At 37.2% G+C, this 23,083-nt stretch overlaps 1 protein-coding gene across 3 annotated transcripts in view; it reads right to left on the bottom strand.

Moving 5' to 3' along the window:
* Window positions 1–23,083, bottom strand: part of MRE11 (MRE11 double strand break repair nuclease) — a 297,684-nt gene that overhangs the window by 156,812 nt on the left and 117,789 nt on the right. The window lies entirely within an intron of this gene.

Here is a 23,083-nt window from a genome sequence, read left to right on the forward strand (position 1 = left end):
CTTCTCTCTCCATAGAGGTACTAGGCAGGGCTGTCCTCTCTCCCCTCTCCCCGTTGCTATTTGCCCTCGCCATAGAGCCTCAGGCAATACACATAAAGCATCATCCAGAATACAGAGGGATAACGTTGGGAACAAGGAAATATAGAATTCACTTCTATGCGGACAACATGGTTCTATACATGCCTCATCCGAATGTATCTCTCCCGTTGGCCATTGGCACCAGTTCAGACAATTTTCTGGACTACATATTAATTGGAACAAATCCATTTTTAAGCCGTTATAGGGGATGTGATGGTCGGATACTGCACATGGCCTACGGGTGGTACCAACATTTAAATATTAGGCCATAATTATTAACAGAGATCATGCAAAGGGATCATACAGCTAGGGCCAGAATTATTTGGACAGTGACACAAGTTTTGGCATATTAGCGGTTTACCAAAACATATGGAATATACAGTTATATAATCAATATGGGCTTAAAGTGTAGACTCTCAGCTTTAATTTGAGGGTATTCACATCGTAATTTGAGGAATGGTTTAGGAATTACAGCTCTTTAATATGTGGCTGCATCTTTTTCGAGGGACCAAAAGGTAATTGAACAATTATCTCAAAAGCTATTTAATGGGCCGCATTGGGCTATTCCCTCGTTAAGCCATCATCAATTAAGCAGGTAAAAGGTCTGGAGTTGATTCCAGGTGTGGCATTTGCTTGGAAGCTGTTGCTGTGAACCCACAACATGAGGTCAAAGGAACTCTCAATGCAAGTGAAACAGACAATCGTTAGGCTGAAAAAAATGAACAAATCCATTAGCGAGAGAGATAGCACAAATGATAGGAGTGGCCAAATGAACAATTTAGTACATTCTTGGAAAAAAAAAAAGAAAAAAGAAGAAGAGTGCACTGGTGATCTCGTGACCTCCAAAAGGCCTGGACATCCACGGAAGACAACAGTGGTGGATGATCGCACAATCGTTTCCATGGTGAAGAAAAACCCCTTCACAACATCTACCCAAGTGAAGAACACTCTCCTGTAAGTAGGTGTATCAGTATCTAAGTCTACCATAAAGAGAAGACTTCATGAGAGCAAATACAGAGGGTTCACCACAAGGTGAAAACCATTAATCAGCCTCAAAAACAGAAAGGCCGGATTAGACTTTGCCAAACATGGTGGAGGCAGTGTGATGGCATGGCGGAGGCGGTGTGATGGCATGGTGGAGGCGGTGTGATGGCATGGTGGGGGCAGTGTGATGGCATGGTGGGGGCAGTGTGATGGCATGGTGGGGGCAGTGTGATGGCATTGTGGGGGCAGTGTGATGGCATGGTGGGGGCAGTGTGGTGGTATGGGCATGCATGGCTGCCAAAGGCACTGAGTCACTAGTGTTTATTGATGATGTGACTGAAGACAGAAGCAGCCGGATGAATCCTGAAGTGTTCAGGGATAAACTTTCTGCTCAGATTCAACCACATTCAGCAGGTTGATTGGATGTCGCTTCACAGTACAGGTGGGCAATGACCCAAGAAAAAGACAAAACTTAAAAAGAACCTTTCACCTGCCCATACATGTGCAGCTGAGTGCAGCAGGTAATAGGCAGGGCTGTACAAACCCTGTCTCACTATAAAAATCAAATCCTATCTTTCTACTTTGTTTAAATATCTGTGCCATTATATTTGGCGCCCGATATTTAAATAACCTTCTGTGCTGTCAATGGGTCGTGTAATTGGCAAGGGGCGTGTAACATCGCTGTGACACTGTTCAATCAGCTACGGACTATGTCACAGCTCCGCCACCACCATGGAACAGAAGAGAAGAATGTGAATTCTTCTTCTTCCGTTCAATGGCAACAGGAGTACCTACGGCAGCGGCATCGGAGCTGTGCGCGCACGCTCTCAATCTTCAGCTCTCGGCAGACTAGGACAAGACTGTGTGATCTCTCTTGTCTGCCAAGAGCTGAAGAGTGAGAGCATGCGTGCGCATGCTCACACAGATCCGAGCTGTGTGTGCGCACGCACACGCTCACCTCTCTCCAGCTCTTGCTTTGACTATGTCCGTAGCGGATTGAACAGTGTCACAGCGATGTTACACACCCCATTGATAGTTCAGGGCATTTACATATCGGGCGCCAAATATAACGGCACCGATCTCTAAATAACAGAGAAAGATAGGATTTTTTTTTTATAGTGAGACAGAGTTTGTACAGCCATGCCCATTACATGCTGCACATATATGGGCAGGTGAAAGGTCCTCTTTAAAGAGGCTCTGTCACCACATTATAAGTGCCCTGTCTCCTACATAAGGAGATGGGCGCTATAATGTAGGTGACAGCAGTGCTTTTTATTTAAAAAACCGATCTTTTTTCACAACGTTAGGAGCGATTTTGGTTTATGCTAATGAGCTTTCTTAATGCCCAAGTGGGCGTACTTTTACTTTCAACCAAGTGGGCGTTGTACAGAGGAGTGTATGACGCTGACCAATCGGCATCATGCACTCCTCTCCATTCATTTACACTGCACTAGCGATATAGATATATCACTATGTGCAGCCTCATACAAACACTAACATTACTACAGTGTCCTGATAATGAATACACATGACCATCCAGCCTGGACGTCATGTGTACTCAGAATCCTGACACTTCTGACTCTTTTTTTGTGAGATTCCGGCAAGTGAAACCAAATCTCGTTTAGCTCCGTGATCTCGCGAGATTTGGTTTCACTTGCCGGAATCTCACAAAAAAAGATTCAGAAGTGTCAGGATTCTGAGTACACATGACATGTGGGAGGAAGTGAGTGACATCACAGAGTGATCTTGCGAGTGGATGGATCTAAGGCCCCCTAAACTTTCTAAATGGAAGCCTTTAGTCAACTCGATTCTTCCAAATGAACGCACACTTTATAGATGTAGAGGATGTGTGAGCAAATTCTCTAGGATTTGGGAGTCATGGTGCGATTCATCACTCACTAAATACACCCCACACAGGTATACAGATATAAGAAATTCACGGTTACAGACTTGATATTTATATTAAAGTTTATCATTATAAATATTTATTATAGGACATATTATTTTTCTCTTCCAAACATGTCTAACAAAGTATGTTCTGCAATTATACATTCGCTTGTACAGGAATTTGCAAATTCCGTGGTTGACAATGTTGTTACACATGTTTGGACTCCTGTATATTCTATCGATACTTCACTTAGATTTGTGCCGATTATTTATTTTGTAATCATATTTCATTCTTTGTTGACTATTGAATGCATTTGTACTGCAACTGTTTAATAAAAGAAGTTTAAAAAAAAAAAAAAAGTTTGCCGTAGAGTGCCTGTCTCTAAAGATGACACTTCCCAGAATTCAAATTACCAGAACAAGATCGGCACTAAACCAGAAAGGAATGCTGGCAGAGTTTAGCTCTGAAGGCTGCAGAATTGTAACTGCAGTTTGAGTATAATACAGGTTGTACCCCGTGCAAAATAATATGTATTTACAACATTTTTACATTGTCAAGTGATGTTGTAAGGTGAATATACACTTACATTAAAATGTCACTATAATTGCAAATAAAAACAGGGATGTCAACTTTTGTCATTCCAGTGTTCATTTTTCCGCCTACCTGATATTATTATACAGAGCCTATAAAAATGCAAAACATTTTAACATTTGCAACATAGAAATATCGCATAGGCTGGAAACGCATCATTTTGCTTTTTTTTTTTGTAAATGTATTTCTATACTGAATACCAGAACGGGGTCAAATAATGACCATGTTTCATCCATACAAATGAGCAACCAACAAAAGAAAAAACAGCAGCGGCGCAGATAAGAACCCAGCACGTTCTAAGGAGCGCAGAATTGCATTGCTTGCAGAGCTGCAGGCGGATATTTCAAAAATGTACTGAAAACAGGAGAAAATAATTATTTGTAATAATTAACGGTCTGCAGAATTAAAAGAATGACCGGCGAGCCAACACCAGGGCACAAAAAGTGTGACAATATAATTATATAGTGCAATATATGCAATTACCAAAAACACGCTGCCCTGGAATTAATTAGTCAAAGGCAGAGGTCTTTATTTTGGGTTTTTTGTCCGTAGTATATATGTAGTCTGTAGTATATATGTAGTCTGTAGTATATATGTAGTATATATGTAGTCTGTAGTATATATGTAGTCTGTAGTATATATGTAGTCTGTAGTATATATGTAGTCTGTAGTATATATGTAGTCTGTAGTATATATGTAGTCTGTAGTATATATGTAGTCTGTAGTATATATGTAGTCTGTAGTGTATATGTAGTCTGTAGTGTATATGTAGTCTGTAGTGTATATGTAGTCTGTAGTGTATATGTAGTCTGTAGTGTATATGTAGTCTGTAGTGTATATGTAGTCTGTAGTGTATATGTAGTCTGTAGTGTATATGTAGTCTGTAGTGTATATGTAGTCTGTAGTGTATATGTAGTCTGTAGTGTATATGTAGTCTGTAGTATATATGTAGTCTGTAGTATATATGTAGTCTGTAGTATATATGTAGTCTGTAGTATATATGTAGTCTGTAGTATATATGTAGTCTGTAGTATATATGTAGTCTGTAGTGTATATGTAGTATATATGTAGTCTGTAGTATATATGTAGTCTGTAGTATATATGTAGTCTGTAGTCTATATGTAGTCTGTAGTATATATGTAGTCTGTAGTATATATGTAGTCTGTAGTATATATGTAGTCTGTAGTATATATGTAGTCTGTAGTATATATGTAGTCTGTAGTATATATGTAGTATATATGTAGTCTGTAGTATATATGTAGTCTGTAGTCTATATGTAGTCTGTAGTATATATGTAGTCTGTAGTATATATGTAGTCTGTAGTGTATATGTAGTCTGTAGTGTATATGTAGTCTGTAGTGTATATGTAGTCTGTAGTGTATATGTAGTCTGTAGTGTATATGTAGTCTGTAGTGTATATGTAGTCTGTAGTGTATATGTAGTCTGTAGTGTATATGTAGTCTGTAGTATATATGTAGTATGTAGTATATATGTAGTCTGTAGTATATATGTAGTCTGTAGTATATATGTAGTCTGTAGTATATATGTAGTCTGTAGTATATATGTAGTCTGTAGTGTATATGTAGTCTGTAGTGTATATGTAGTCTGTAGTATATATGTAGTCTGTAGTATATATGTAGTATGTAGTATATATGTAGTCTGTAGTATATATGTAGTCTGTAGTATATATGTAGTCTGTAGTATATATGTAGTCTGTAGTATATATGTAGTATATATGTAGTCTGTAGTGTATATGTAGTCTGTAGTATATATGTAGTCTGTAGTATATATGTAGTCTGTAGTATATATGTAGTCTGTAGTGTATATGTAGTCTGTAGTGTATATGTAGTCTGTAGTATATATGTAGTCTGCAGTATATATGTAGTCTGCAGTATATATGTAGTCTGCAGTATATATGTAGTCTGCAGTATATATGTAGTCTGTAGTATATATGTAGTCTGCAGTATATATGTAGTCTGTAGTATATATGTAGTCTGTAGTATATATGTAGTCTGTAGTGTATATGTAGTCTGTAGTATATATGTAGTCTGCAGTATATATGTAGTCTGCAGTGTATATGTAGTCTGTAGTGTATATGTAGTCTGTAGTATATATGTAGTCTGTAGTATATATGTAGTCTGTAGTATATATGTAGTCTGTAGTATATATGTAGTCTGTAGTATATATGTAGTCTGTAGTATATATGTAGTCTGTAGTGTATATGTAGTCTGTAGTGTATATGTAGTCTGTAGTGTATATGTAGTCTGTAGTGTATATGTAGTCTGTAGTGTATATGTAGTCTGTAGTGTATATGTAGTCTGTAGTATATATGTAGTCTGTAGTATATATGTAGTCTGTAGTATATATGTAGTCTGTAGTATATATGTAGTCTGTAGTATATATGTAGTCTGTAGTATATATGTAGTCTGTAGTATATATGTAGTCTGTAGTATATATGTAGTATATATGTAGTCTGTAGTATATATGTAGTCTGTAGTATATATGTAGTCTGTAGTATATATGTAGTCTGTAGTGTATATGTAGTCTGTAGTGTATATGTAGTCTGTAGTGTATATGTAGTCTGTAGTGTATATGTAGTCTGTAGTATATATGTAGTCTGTAGTATATATGTAGTCTGTAGTATATATGTAGTCTGTAGTATATATGTAGTCTGTAGTATATATGTAGTCTGTAGTATATATGTAGTCTGTAGTGTATATGTAGTCTGTAGTATATATGTAGTCTGTAGTCTATATGTAGTCTGTAGTATATATGTAGTCTGTAGTATATATGTAGTCTGTAGTATATATGTAGTCTGTAGTATATATGTAGTCTGTAGTATATATGTAGTCTGTAGTATATATGTAGTATATATGTAGTCTGTAGTATATATGTAGTCTGTAGTCTATATGTAGTCTGTAGTATATATGTAGTCTGTAGTATATATGTAGTCTGTAGTATATATGTAGTCTGTAGTGTATATGTAGTCTGTAGTGTATATGTAGTCTGTAGTATATATGTAGTCTGTAGTGTATATGTAGTCTGTAGTATATATGTAGTCTGTAGTATATATGTAGTCTGTAGTATATATGTAGTCTGTAGTATATATGTAGTCTGTAGTATATATGTAGTCTGTAGTATATATGTAGTCTGTAGTATATATGTAGTCTGTAGTATATATGTAGTCTGTAGTATATATGTAGTCTGTAGTATATATGTAGTCTGTAGTATATATGTAGTATATATGTAGTCTGTAGTATATATGTAGTCTGTAGTATATATGTAGTCTGTAGTATATATGTAGTCTGTAGTGTATATGTAGTCTGTAGTGTATATGTAGTCTGTAGTGTATATGTAGTCTGTAGTGTATATGTAGTCTGTAGTATATATGTAGTCTGTAGTATATATGTAGTCTGTAGTATATATGTAGTCTGTAGTATATATGTAGTCTGCAGTATATATGTAGTCTGCAGTATATATGTAGTCTGCAGTATATATGTAGTCTGCAGTATATATGTAGTCTGCAGTGTATATGTAGTCTGTAGTGTATATGTAGTCTGTAGTGTATATGTAGTCTGTAGTGTATATGTAGTCTGTAGTGTATATGTAGTCTGTAGTGTATATGTAGTCTGTAGTATATATGTAGTCTGTAGTATATATGTAGTCTGTAGTATATATGTAGTCTGTAGTATATATGTAGTCTGTAGTGTATATGTAGTCTGTAGTGTATATGTAGTCTGTAGTGTATATGTAGTCTGTAGTGTATATGTAGTCTGTAGTGTATATGTAGTCTGTAGTGTATATGTAGTCTGTAGTGTATATGTAGTCTGTAGTGTATATGTAGTCTGTAGTGTATATGTAGTCTGTAGTGTATATGTAGTCTGTAGTATATATGTAGTCTGTAGTATATATGTAGTCTGTAGTATATATGTAGTCTGTAGTATATATGTAGTCTGTAGTATATATGTAGTCTGTAGTATATATGTAGTCTGTAGTATATATGTAGTCTGTAGTATATATGTAGTCTGTAGTATATATGTAGTCTGTAGTATATATGTAGTCTGTAGTATATATGTAGTCTGTAGTATATATGTAGTCTGTAGTATATATGTAGTCTGTAGTATATATATAGTATATATGTAGTATATATGTAGTATATATGTAGTCTGTAGTATATATGTAGTCTGTAGTATATATGTAGTCTGTAGTATATATGTAGTCTGTAGTATATATGTAGTCTGTAGTATATATGTAGTCTGTAGTATATATGTAGTCTGTAGTATATATGTAGTCTGTAGTATATATGTAGTCTGCAGTATATATGTAGTCTGCAGTATATATGTAGTCTGTAGTATATATGTAGTCTGCAGTATATATGTAGTCTGCAGTATATATGTAGTCTGCAGTATATATGTAGTCTGTAGTGTATATGTAGTCTGTAGTGTATATGTAGTCTGTAGTGTATATGTAGTCTGTAGTGTATATGTAGTCTGTAGTGTATATGTAGTCTGTAGTGTATATGTAGTCTGTAGTGTATATGTAGTCTGTAGTGTATATGTAGTCTGTAGTGTATATGTAGTCTGTAGTGTATATGTAGTCTGTAGTGTATATGTAGTCTGTAGTGTATATGTAGTCTGTAGTGTATATGTAGTCTGTAGTGTATATGTAGTCTGTAGTGTATATGTAGTCTGTAGTGTATATGTAGTCTGTAGTGTATATGTAGTCTGTAGTGTATATGTAGTCTGTAGTGTATATGTAGTCTGTAGTATATATGTAGTCTGTAGTATATATGTAGTCTGTAGTATATATGTAGTCTGTAGTATATATGTAGTCTGTAGTATATATGTAGTCTGTAGTGTATATGTAGTCTGTAGTGTATATGTAGTCTGTAGTGTATATGTAGTCTGTAGTGTATATGTAGTCTGTAGTGTATATGTAGTCTGTAGTGTATATGTAGTCTGTAGTGTATATGTAGTCTGTAGTGTATATGTAGTCTGTAGTGTATATGTAGTCTGTAGTGTATATGTAGTCTGTAGTGTATATGTAGTCTGTAGTATATATGTAGTCTGTAGTATATATGTAGTCTGTAGTATATATGTAGTCTGTAGTATATATGTAGTATATATGTAGTCTGTAGTATATATGTAGTCTGTAGTATATATGTAGTCTGTAGTATATATGTAGTCTGTAGTATATATGTAGTCTGTAGTATATATGTAGTCTGTAGTATATATGTAGTCTGCAGTATATATGTAGTCTGCAGTATATATGTAGTCTGCAGTATATATGTAGTCTGCAGTATATATGTAGTCTGCAGTATATATGTAGTCTGTAGTATATATGTAGTCTGTAGTATATATGTAGTCTGTAGTGTATATGTAGTCTGTAGTGTATATGTAGTCTGTAGTGTATATGTAGTCTGTAGTGTATATGTAGTCTGTAGTGTATATGTAGTCTGTAGTGTATATGTAGTCTGTAGTGTATATGTAGTCTGTAGTATATATGTAGTCTGTAGTATATATGTAGTCTGTAGTATATATGTAGTCTGTAGTATATATGTAGTCTGTAGTGTATATGTAGTCTGTAGTGTATATGTAGTCTGTAGTGTATATGTAGTCTGTAGTGTATATGTAGTCTGTAGTGTATATGTAGTCTGTAGTGTATATGTAGTCTGTAGTATATATGTAGTCTGTAGTATATATGTAGTCTGTAGTATATATGTAGTCTGTAGTATATATGTAGTATGTAGTATATATGTAGTCTGTAGTATATATGTAGTCTGTAGTATATATGTAGTCTGTAGTATATATGTAGTCTGTAGTATTTATGTAGTCTGTAGTATATATGTAGTCTGTAGTATATATGTAGTCTGTAGTATATATGTAGTCTGTAGTATATATGTAGTCTGTAGTATATATGTAGTCTGTAGTATATATGTAGTCTGTAGTATATATGTAGTATATATGTAGTCTGTAGTATATATGTAGTCTGTAGTATATATGTAGTCTGTAGTATATATGTAGTCTGTAGTATATATGTAGTCTGTAGTATATATGTAGTCTGTAGTATATATGTAGTCTGCAGTATATATGTAGTCTGCAGTATATATGTAGTCTGCAGTGTATATGTAGTCTGTAGTGTATATGTAGTCTGTAGTGTATATGTAGTCTGTAGTGTATATGTAGTCTGCAGTGTATATGTAGTCTGCAGTGTATATGTAGTCTGCAGTATATATGTAGTCTGTAGTATATATGTAGTCTGTAGTATATATGTAGTCTGTAGTATATATGTAGTCTGCAGTATATATGTAGTCTGCAGTATATATGTAGTCTGCAGTATATATGTAGTCTGCAGTGTATATGTAGTCTGCAGTGTATATGTAGTCTGTAGTGTATATGTAGTCTGTAGTGTATATGTAGTCTGTAGTGTATATGTAGTCTGTAGTGTATATGTAGTCTGTAGTGTATATGTAGTCTGTAGTGTATATGTAGTCTGTAGTGTATATGTAGTCTGTAGTGTATATGTAGTCTGTAGTGTATATGTAGTCTGTAGTGTATATGTAGTCTGTAGTGTATATGTAGTCTGTAGTATATATGTAGTCTGTAGTATATATGTAGTCTGTAGTATATATGTAGTCTGTAGTATATATGTAGTCTGTAGTATATATGTAGTCTGTAGTGTATATGTAGTCTGTAGTGTATATGTAGTCTGTAGTGTATATGTAGTCTGTAGTGTATATGTAGTCTGTAGTGTATATGTAGTCTGTAGTGTATATGTAGTCTGTAGTGTATATGTAGTCTGTAGTGTATATGTAGTCTGTAGTGTATATGTAGTCTGTAGTGTATATGTAGTCTGTAGTGTATATGTAGTCTGTAGTATATATGTAGTCTGTAGTATATATGTAGTCTGTAGTATATATGTAGTCTGTAGTATATATGTAGTATATATGTAGTCTGTAGTATATATGTAGTCTGTAGTATATATGTAGTCTGTAGTATATATGTAGTCTGTAGTATATATGTAGTCTGTAGTATATATGTAGTCTGTAGTATATATGTAGTCTGCAGTATATATGTAGTCTGCAGTATATATGTAGTCTGCAGTATATATGTAGTCTGCAGTATATATGTAGTCTGCAGTATATATGTAGTCTGTAGTATATATGTAGTCTGTAGTATATATGTAGTCTGTAGTGTATATGTAGTCTGTAGTGTATATGTAGTCTGTAGTGTATATGTAGTCTGTAGTGTATATGTAGTCTGTAGTGTATATGTAGTCTGTAGTGTATATGTAGTCTGTAGTGTATATGTAGTCTGTAGTATATATGTAGTCTGTAGTATATATGTAGTCTGTAGTATATATGTAGTCTGTAGTATATATGTAGTCTGTAGTGTATATGTAGTCTGTAGTGTATATGTAGTCTGTAGTGTATATGTAGTCTGTAGTGTATATGTAGTCTGTAGTGTATATGTAGTCTGTAGTGTATATGTAGTCTGTAGTATATATGTAGTCTGTAGTATATATGTAGTCTGTAGTATATATGTAGTCTGTAGTATATATGTAGTATGTAGTATATATGTAGTCTGTAGTATATATGTAGTCTGTAGTATATATGTAGTCTGTAGTATATATGTAGTCTGTAGTATTTATGTAGTCTGTAGTATATATGTAGTCTGTAGTATATATGTAGTCTGTAGTATATATGTAGTCTGTAGTATATATGTAGTCTGTAGTATATATGTAGTCTGTAGTATATATGTAGTATATATGTAGTCTGTAGTATATATGTAGTCTGTAGTATATATGTAGTCTGTAGTATATATGTAGTCTGTAGTATATATGTAGTCTGTAGTATATATGTAGTCTGTAGTATATATGTAGTCTGCAGTATATATGTAGTCTGCAGTATATATGTAGTCTGCAGTGTATATGTAGTCTGTAGTGTATATGTAGTCTGTAGTGTATATGTAGTCTGTAGTGTATATGTAGTCTGCAGTGTATATGTAGTCTGCAGTGTATATGTAGTCTGCAGTATATATGTAGTCTGTAGTATATATGTAGTCTGTAGTATATATGTAGTCTGTAGTATATATGTAGTCTGCAGTATATATGTAGTCTGCAGTATATATGTAGTCTGCAGTATATATGTAGTCTGCAGTGTATATGTAGTCTGCAGTGTATATGTAGTCTGTAGTGTATATGTAGTCTGTAGTGTATATGTAGTCTGTAGTGTATATGTAGTCTGTAGTGTATATGTAGTCTGTAGTGTATATGTAGTCTGTAGTGTATATGTAGTCTGTAGTGTATATGTAGTCTGTAGTGTATATGTAGTCTGTAGTGTATATGTAGTCTGTAGTGTATATGTAGTCTGTAGTGTATATGTAGTCTGTAGTATATATGTAGTCTGTAGTATATATGTAGTCTGTAGTATACATGTAGTCTGTAGTATACATGTAGTCTGTAGTATATATGTAGTCTGTAGTATATATGTACAAACAGAACCGATAAAAACACAGGGACATATACAGAAACACCGAAAAAGGCCATACTTGCAAATGGACACAGCCAGGCCAGAAATGCTGATGAAAGGGCGAGCAGGTGCTTTAAATAATAATAGCCACTCCCACTAGTCTTGAGGGGAGTGGTGTGCGGTGCATGGGATGTGTAGTAAGAAATAATAAATGAATAGTGTGTGTGCAAGTGTAATACTAGAAGTGAAATATAGGGGGCAGTAATAAATGAAGTGCCTCAATAGAAATAAATGGATAATGGGGTGCAAGTGAGTGAAACATGGAGGGATAGTGTGTATGTCATGAGGCACAACGTGTATAGCCAGGTAGAAGCCTATTTGTGACGCCTTGATAATTCATAGAGCGGGCTACCCTGCTTGCTATGCCAAACAACAACAACACACCATGCTCTCCCAGCATCAAAGACCCGGCTGTGTCCAAGAGAAGCGAATATACATAATAATGAAAAATACCTGGGGTATTGGTAATCATTTTGGCCAAAAGGACGCAAGCTCGCAATCCACGACAAGGATCCCCAGACTTGCGAGTCCCTAAATCCTAAACTGGAACAGAACGTTCCTGATGCACAAACAGAACCGATAAAAACACAGGGACATATACAGAAACACCGAAAAAGGCCATACTTGCAAATGGACACAGCCAGGCCAGAAATGCTGATGAAAGGGCGAGCAGGTGCTTTAAATAATAATAGCCACTCCCACTAGTCTTGAGGGGAGTGGTGTGCGGTGCATGGGATGTGTAGTAAGAAATAATAAATGAATAGTGTGTGTGCAAGTGTAATACTAGAAGTGAAATATAGGGGGCAGTAATAAATGAAGTGCCTCAATAGAAATAAATGGATAATGGGGTGCAAGTGAGTGAAACATGGAGGGATAGTGTGTATGTCATGAGGCACAACGTGTATAGCCAGGTAGAAGCCTATTTGTGACGCCTTGATAATTCATAGAGCGGGCTACCCTGCTTGCTATGCCAAACAACAACAACACACCATGCTCTCCCAGCATCAAAGACCCGGCTGTGTCCAAGAGAAGCGAATATACATAATAATGAAAAATACCTGGGGTATTGGTAATCATTTTGGCCAAAAGGACGCAAGCTCGCAATCCACGACAAGGATCCCCAGACTTGCGAGTCCCTAAATCCTAAACTGGAACAGAACGTTCCTGATGCACAAACAGAACCGATAAAAACACAGGGACATATACAGAAACACCGAAAAAGGCCATACTTGCAAATGGACACAGCCAGGCCAGAAATGCTGATGAAAGGGCGAGCAGGTGCTTTAAATAATAATAGCCACTCCCACTAGTCTTGAGGGGAGTGGTGTGCGGTGCATGGGATGTGTAGTAAGAAATAATAAATGAATAGTGTGTGTGCAAGTGTAATACTAGAAGTGAAATATAGGGGGCAGTAATAAATGAAGTGCCTCAATAGAAATAAATGGATAATGGGGTGCAAGTGAGTGAAACATGGAGGGATAGTGTGTATGTCATGAGGCACAACGTGTATAGCCAGGTAGAAGCCTATTTGTGACGCCTTGATAATTCATAGAGCGGGCTACCCTGCTTGCTATGCCAAACAACAACAACACACCATGCTCTCCCAGCATCAAAGACCCGGCTGTGTCCAAGAGAAGCGAATATACATAATAATGAAAAATACCTGGGGTATTGGTAATCATTTTGGCCAAAAGGACGCAAGCTCGCAATCCACGACAAGGATCCCCAGACTTGCGAGTCCCTAAATCCTAAACTGGAACAGAACGTTCCTGATGCACAAACAGAACCGATAAAAACACAGGGACATATACAGAAACACCGAAAAAGGCCATACTTGCAAATGGACACAGCCAGGCCAGAAATGCTGATGAAAGGGCGAGCAGGTGCTTTAAATAATAATAGCCACTCCCACTAGTCTTGAGGGGAGTGGTGTGCGGTGCATGGGATGTGTAGTAAGAAATAATAAATGAATAGTGTGTGTGCAAGTGTAATACTAGAAGTGAAATATAGGGGGCAGTAATAAATGAAGTGCCTCAATAGAAATAAATGGATAATGGGGTGCAAGTGAGTGAAACATGGAGGGATAGTGTGTATGTCATGAGGCACAACGTGTATAGCCAGGTAGAAGCCTATTTGTGACGCCTTGATAATTCATAGAGCGGGCTACCCTGCTTGCTATGCCAAACAACAACAACACACCATGCTCTCCCAGCATCAAAGACCCGGCTGTGTCCAAGAGAAGCGAATATACATAATAATGAAAAATACCTGGGGTATTGGTAATCATTTTGGCCAAAAGGACGCAAGCTCGCAATCCACGACAAGGATCCCCAGACTTGCGAGTCCCTAAATCCTAAACTGGAACAGAACGTTCCTGATGCACAAACAGAACCGATAAAAACACAGGGACATCGGTTCTCTCAGTACATATATGCAGCACCAGGACAAAGCTCAGTACATATATACAGCACCAGAACGAAGCTCAGTACATATACATAGCACCAGAATATAGCTCAATACATACAGTGCCAGAGCCAAGCTCAGCACATAAATACAGTATATATGTAGTATATATGTAGTCTGTAGTGTATATGTAGTCTGTAGTGTATATGTAGTCTGTAGTGTATATGTAGTCTGTAGTGTATATGTAGTCTGTAGTGTATATGTAGTCTGTAGTGTATATGTAGTCTGTAGTGTATATGTAGTCTGTAGTGTATATGTAGTCTGTAGTGTATATGTAGTCTGTAGTATATATGTAGTCTGTAGTATATATGTAGTCTGTAGTATATATGTAGTCTGTAGTATATATGTAGTCTGCAGTATATATGTAGTCTGTAGTATATATGTAGTCTGTAGTATATATGTAGTCTGTAGTATATATGTAGTCTGTAGTATATATGTAGTCTGTAGTATATATGTAGTCTGTAGTATATATGTAGTCTGTAGTATATATGTAGTCTGTAGTATATATGTAGTCTGTAGTATATATGTAGTCTGTAGTATATATGTAGTCTGTAGTATATATGTAGTCTGTAGTATATATGTAGTCTGTAGTATATATGTAGTCTGTAGTATATATGTAGTCTGTAGTATATATGTAGTCTGTAGTATATATGTAGTCTGTAGTATATATGTAGTCTGTAGTATATATGTAGTCTGTAGTATATATGTAGTCTGTAGTATATATGTAGTATATATGTAGTCTGTAGTATATATGTAGTCTGTAGTATTTATGTAGTCTGTAGTATATATGTAGTCTGTAGTATATATGTAGTCTGTAGTATATATGTAGTCTGTAGTATATATGTAGTCTGTAGTATATATGTAGTCTGTAGTATATATGTAGTCTGTAGTATATATGTAGTATATATGTAGTCTGTAGTATATATGTAGTCTGTAGTATATATGTAGTCTGTAGTACATATGTAGTCTGTAGTATATATGTAGTCTGTAGTATATATGTAGTCTGTAGTATATATGTAGTCTGTAGTATATATGTAGTCTGTAGTATATATGTAGTCTGTAGTATATATGTAGTCTGTAGTATATATGTAGTCTGTAGTATATATGTAGTCTGTAGTATATATGTAGTCTGTAGTATATATGTAGTATATATGTAGTCTGTAGTATATATGTAGTCTGTAGTATATATGTAGTCTGTAGTACATATGTAGTCTGTAGTATATATGTAGTCTGTAGTATATATGTAGTCTGTAGTATATATGTAGTCTGTAGTATATATGTAGTCTGTAGTATATATGTAGTCTGTAGTATATATGTAGTCTGTAGAATATATGTAGTATATATGTAGTCTGTAGTATATATGTAGTCTGTAGTATATATGTAGTCTGTAGTATATATGTAGTCTGTAGTATATATGTAGTCTGTAGTATATATGTAGTCTGTACAGGTTTTTAACCGGATTAAAAAAGGAAATGTTGTTCTTTAAAGGGGTTTTCTAATTAAAGACATTAATGGCATATCCACAGGATGTATGGTGTGATAAGTTCCCTGACCCATGTTCCACCACATAAGGGTCCCCCATTATCCCAATAAGTGTAAGACCAAGAGTTGGAACCCCTGCCCATCACTATATTCATCTTGGGGATAAGTCCTAAATGTCTTTAATGTTTCCTGTACTCCAAATTGCAAAAAAATCGGCACAGAAAATTTGCCGACCCTTACGGATCAAACAATTTTCCAACATCTGTGTTGAAGCAAGAGAACAACCTGGTGTCTCAACATCTTCAAGATCAACTGATCCACTCTTTGAAGTCTACTGGTAGATTGCGTTATGTTATTCAGCCACTACCGCTGTAAACGTTTCCAAACCTCCTCAGGCTCCAAACCATAAAACCAGTGTGAAATAACACATAGAACAAAGAGGAGGTGGTAGGAGGGGGATGCAGCTGCAGTTTCTCAGCCTTGGGAAGCAGGGAGGAGACATGATTTGTCAGGGCTCTTACATCATACCTTTAGATGCATTTTAAGCCAAATTATGCAGTTACGGTATTGCACTGTGTAAGGGGAACAGCAAGAAGTTGTTGAAAATAAGCTCAGTACAACAGCTAAATCCATAAGCGACCCATTGAACAGATAGATGTCTTATAGCTCTGGCGGCTTAAGGGTATGTTAACACGTTCAGGATTTGCCATGGACACCTCCAACGTGGATTTTTAATAGAATTTTATTCTGCGCAGATCTTTTCCCCATTCAGCTGCATTGGATGCGGAATGTCAGCGGATTTGGGCGCCAATCCTAAACATAGCCTAAAGGTACTATTACACTGGTGCAACGAGTGTCGTTTGCTTCTTTTACCATGAGCTATGTATGGGGACGAGCGCTGATTACTCTGATCGCTCGTCCCCATCCATTTGTATCATGCCGGAAGATGAACGCCTGTTTGCCCGATAATTGGCCAGCGTAAAAGGGTCTTTACTCAACAAGTGTCAAAGAGTCAATAGTATGAAATATCAATGTTGTTCTTTCACAGCACAGACAATGGGGATAAATGATTGCCGTAAGTCTGGCTCTCCACACCCCCACCCAACAAGTGACAGCAGAAAACCTGTTACTGCCATCTTTCCCCATGTACAGCCTTCTAGTGACCCGGGGGGGGACTATTTTTAATGTCATCACCCCCTTTCCCAATAAGAGGAAATGTGCTAATCAAACCATTTGTCGACTCGGATGTTAACCATCATCTGGATCACATTTTAGGTCTCTTCAGTTCTGGTGATTATGCCAAGATATATGAATATAGACATAGGTATATGTGGCATGTGTGAATTCTTCAACTTGGGTCAGACTTTTAGTTAAAAACATAAATGTTTATGAAATTTTTACTAAAGATTATACTTTGAAGCAAAATTGCATGAAGGCGCAAAATTGCTGGGTGGCATTTTCACAATGTGGCATGTGTATATTTTCAGATATGTTTGATTTTTTTATTTGATAAATAATTGATTTGTGTATGTTAAAAGTGTGAAAATTGTTCCGGAAACCCCTGGCAGCAACACGGTTAAAGGGGTTCGTACTGTTCATACTTGAACGTGCCGTTACATTCGTATTGCACTACTGTCCCATTGTCTGAAAAACAGTAAGCTGCAATACCAAGCAAAGCCACTGCAAAATGTACGGCGCTGTATCTGGTAAAGAAATAAATGACGCGATGCTTGTCGTTGCATCGTGGCACCTTCAATCAGCTGATCGGTTGGGGTGCCAGGAGTCGGAAACCTCAACCATCTGATATTGATGGCCTATCCTAAGGATAGGCTATCAATATTAGCGTGTGTTCACACAATGGCTGTGGCCATTGAGCACCACGGGTCAAAAAACCCCATGAAAAACGCTTCCTCTGCCTCCCATTGATTTCAATGGGTGGTCAGAGACGGAAAGAGCATATTGCTTTTTTTTCCCGCAGGCGGTTTTTCTGCTCGCAGGAAAAAAAAACGCCTCCGCCTCCCATTGAAATCAATGGGAGGGAATTTCGGCCTGTTTTGGCGCGGTTTCCGGCGTGGTTTCTGCGTCAAAAGCAGCGCCAAGAAACTCAGTGTGAACTAGGCCTTAAAGTTCCGGAAACATTAACTTTACTGTGGCCTTCAAACCATGGTAAAAGAATCCTACAAGCGCCACCACTGGATTCTGGAGCAGTGGAAACATGTTCTGTGGAGTGATGAATCACACTTCTCTATCTGGTGTCTGATGGATGAGACTGGGTTTGGTGAATGCCAGGAGAACGTTACCTGCCTGACTGCAATGTGCCAGCTGTAAAGTTTGGCGGAGGAGGGATAAGGCTATGGGGTGTATTTCAGGGGTCGGCAAAACCAATAGTTCCAGTGAGGGGAAATCTTAATGCTTCAGTATGACAAGACATTTTGGACAATTTTATGCTTCCAACTTTTTGGGGTTTGGCCTTTCTATATTCCAGCATGACTGAGCCCCAGTGCACAAGGTCCATAAAGACATGGTTGGCTGGTTGGTTGGTTGGTAGTGGGAGTTTGATGTGGAAGAACTTGACTGGCCGCACAGAGCTTTGACCACAACCCCTTCCAACACCTATGGGATGAACAAGAACGGATATTGTGTGCCAGGCCCCCTCCCCCAACATCAGTGTCTGACCTCATAAATGCTCCTCTGGATGAATGGGTAAATATTCCCACAGACACACTCCAAAAGCCCCCAGAAGAGTGGAAAATGATTAAGCTACAAAGGGGGAACCAACTCCATAGTAAAAGCCTATGGATTTAGAATGGGATGTCATAAAAGATCCAGATGTGTACGTGTATCAAAACTTTTGTCTATATAGTGTATATGTGTGTTTGTGGGTGTAAATACGACTTGCTTGCTTATGCTTGCGACATGCTTGCTTTTAAACGGAGAGTACTGCGAGAACAATACAGATATGGGGACTTCCGGACATTTCCATGTTGGGACAGAGCCTGTAAATTACCCTATAAATGTAATTGTGGTTTTGAGGCGCTTCCTACTGTAGTGCCGGCAATGACTGGCAGAGAACCATGGGAATAACATATACACAAAGGTCCACTTATATTATGAAGGGGGTTGATGGCATAAGAGAAAGCTCAGAATCAGTCTATTTAGTGTAATTACACACGGCGTTTCATCAGAGCAGCAGGTGTCCAGCTTCAGATCTTTTTTTCCTCGTCTTTCTTATCTTTTACGGTTTTGTCTGCCGTGATGCCCATGAAGTCATATAACAAAGATTACGAAGTGGCAAGATGTATCAGTGGCAGATTACATTTTGTAGCGCAAAATCTACGCAAAGAAATGGCCCTGTTCACACGCTTCAAAAACACCTGATTTAAGCGTCCCATTGACACAAAGCGCACGCCTTAGTGCGTATGATGCGTTTTTTAAACGCGCATTAAAAAAGCAGCACCAGGTCAATGAAACGCGCCGAAAACACGCCTAATTCCAATAGTCAATGGAAGCCCTAATTATGTGCCAAAAAAAGCGCAGAATGCGCACTCAAAACACGTAAAAAACATGTTGAAAACGCGTCAAACGCCTGCAGTTTAAACGCGTCAGATTTTTTAGAGCGCCCTGTGAACAAGGCCTAAGAATTAAGAACCGTTACCCCTTAATGACTGCCAATACACCTTTTCACTGCAGTCATTAAGGGCACTTATGCCACAGCGCCACCTTTTCACAGCACTGTGTCATAAGCCTGACACAGGAGTCCAGTGCCAGCCAGAGCGGGAGTCCGGCTGCTTTTAGACAGCCGGGCTCCTGCTCTAACATTCGGGATCAGAGTTACCTCCAATCCCGGCCGTTTCACCCCTTGGATGCCGCGGTTAATAGTAAAAAAAAAAGATTAATAAAGTTTATAATACTCTGAAAATCTCCTTGCGGACTATTCAGGACACAGCTGTTATGGCCTCTCTCATGTAATCCTCAAACTCCTAGATGTCCACTTCTGCCTAGTTATTAGACAGCTAGACGGGTATGAAGAGCAGCTACGCAGATCTCACCATTCACGGACATACCAGCAGATACCTCCCTATGGTACAATCCGGGTTTGGATTCCCTCTATAACCATCCTACCTTCTCGGACTGGACCAACAGGGGGGTTTGTGTCCTACGTGACGCAAACATCATCTCGCCCCTTGACCAAATGAAAGCCAAATACCAAATTCCCAGAAACCATTTTTTTTTAAACACCTTCAGATGAGGCACGCACTCTCCTCACAGTTTCCGGAGCTACGCCAGGCCATTTCCTCCTATCCACTCATCGGAGTTGTCAGATCCCAGGATCCCAATGGCCTAATCTCGAGCAAATGCCTTGAACACTTCCTTACCCGTTGCCTCAAAATGGAGCCAAGTGATCCCTACGCTTACAGATGAAGCCACCGAAGACCTGCTGGAGGCTCCTCTACATGTCTCTCCTGCAGTCAATAACAAGCTCATTCAGTTGTACTTTATTCATCAGGAATATTTGACTCCTGTCAGATCCAAGATGCATCGTATTCTAAAGCCTCAATGTCCTAAGAATTCAGAGGCTCCAGCTGATTTTTGACATATGGTGGGGTGGTTGTCACCCCTCGATACTAAATTATTGGTCATCTATTACTGAATTTCTGAACTCCATCTGGAACCCACCAATACCATGTCTACCTGAAATTTGTTTGTTTGGTATTTTGGATGAGGAGATTTGGCCTCATTATACAAAAACTTTCCTTAGAGAGACTCTCTTCTTAGCCAGAAAAGTTATCGCAGTGAAGTGGATGGATCGATATCCTCCTAACCTCTCGGCTTCGATGTGGATGGTGAATGTTGTGATCTCCTATGAGCGTAGGCCATCAATAGCTGATGGTTCGGGGTCCGACTCCCGGGACCCTCGTCGATCACCTGCTTTGATGGGGCCGCAGGGCTGGTACGAGCACTGCTTCCCCTTAATTTCTTCTTGCTCACTGTGAATCATCGACACGGATGTAGCGGCGAGTCACAGGTATTGCAGCCTTTTCTCCTATTGAAGTGAATGATGATTCAGTGACCAAGAAGAAATGAAGGGGAAGCAGCGCTCGTAGGAGCGCTGTACACCTTTCAAAACAGCTGATCAGTGGGGGTCTCGGGAGTTGGACCCCAACCCATCAGCGATTCATGGCCTATCCTGAGGATACACCATACATTTTAGTGGCTGGAAAACCCCTTTAATTAATAAATTATTTGCACCACAAAATTATGCCATTAAAAATACAATTCATCTACAAAAAAATAAAAAAAGTTATGGCTTTTGAAATGTGACAATGGAAAAAATGGAAAAAAATCGCTTGGTCATTAAGTCCCAAAATAGGCTGGTTACTAAAGGGTTAAGAAAGCCTTTAGATATATAGGTGTGTGTATCTATCAATCAATCTATCCTATCTATCTCATATCTATCTCATATCTATCTATCTCATATCTATCTATCTCATATCAATCTCATATCTATCTATCTATCTAATATCAATCTCATATCTATCTATCTATCTATCTATCTATCTATCTATCTCATATCTATCTATCTCATATCTATCTCATATCTATCTCATATCTATCTATCTCATATCTATCTATCTCATATCAATCTCATATCTATCTATCTCATATCAATCTCATATCTATCTATCTATCTAATATCAATCTCATATCTATCTATCTATCTATCTATCTATCTATCTATCTATCTATCTATCTATCTATCTATCTATCTATCTATCTATCTAATATCTATCTATCTCATATCTATCTATCTATCTATCTATCTATCTATCTATCTATCTATCTCTCTCATATCTATCTCTCTCATATCTATCTCTCTCATATCTATCTATCTCATATCTATCTATCTATCTATCTCATATCTATCTATCTCATATCTATCTATCTCATATCTATCTATCTCATATCTATCTATCTCATATCTATCTATCTATCTCATATCTATCTATCTATCTCATATCTATCTATCTATCTATCTATCTATCTATCTATCTATCTATCAGCACACAAAAAAATGGTGACCGCACACTGCGAACACTAATGTAACCTATACTGCTAAATATAAATAAATATGTATTACTGCTGAATCTACTTACAATAGGGAGGTTCTAAGTGCACATTTTGATCAAAAAGTGTTTGCCCACCTGCCACGACAAGGCGACCTCTGTAAGGTGGGAACCTACTCTGCACATACACCCAGAACTGGGACTAAGCCTACATATATATCTGGGGATGGTAGGAACCAGCATTAAACTAATTAAAATCACCCAGGGCAGAAAGGGAGGAGTGCAAGATCAAAAATGGAGGCAGTCACTAACCCCACATATATGGATCACACATGTAACACAAACGTTTGAACAGCAGATTCCAACAAAATGAAACAAAACGTGTATACAGGTGCAAGAACGGCTGTGACTGCAAATATACAGCAGAAAAAGAATGGCGACAGCACAGGCCAGTTCTGGGTGTATGTGCAGAGTTGGTTCCCACCTATAGATGACGTCTTGTCGTGGCAGGTGGGCAAACACTTTTTGATCAAAATGTGCACTAAGAACTTCTCTATTGTAAGTAGATTCAGCAATAATGAATATTTATTTATATTTAGTGGCTTAGGTTACATTAGTGTTCGCAGTGTGCGGTCGCCATTTTCTTGTGTGCTGTATAAATTTGCAGTCACAGGCGTTCTTGCACCTGTATACACGTTTTGTTTCGTTTTGTTGGAATTTGCTGTTCAAACTTTTGTGTTGTTTATCTATCTATCTCATATCTATCTATCTATCTATCTATCTATCTATCTATCTATGTCCTATCTATCTATCTATCTATCTATCTCATATCTATCCATCTATCTATCTATCTATCTATCTATCTCATATCTATCTATCTATCTATCTAATATCTATCTATCTATCTATCTATCTATCTATCTATCTATCTATGTCCTATCTATCTATCTATCTATCTATCTATGTCCTATCTATCTATCTATCTATCTATCTATCTCATAT

This window comes from Rhinoderma darwinii, chromosome 2, assembly GCF_050947455.1.
Source record: "Rhinoderma darwinii isolate aRhiDar2 chromosome 2, aRhiDar2.hap1, whole genome shotgun sequence".
In the NCBI taxonomy this organism is placed as follows: domain Eukaryota; kingdom Metazoa; phylum Chordata; class Amphibia; order Anura; family Rhinodermatidae; genus Rhinoderma; species Rhinoderma darwinii.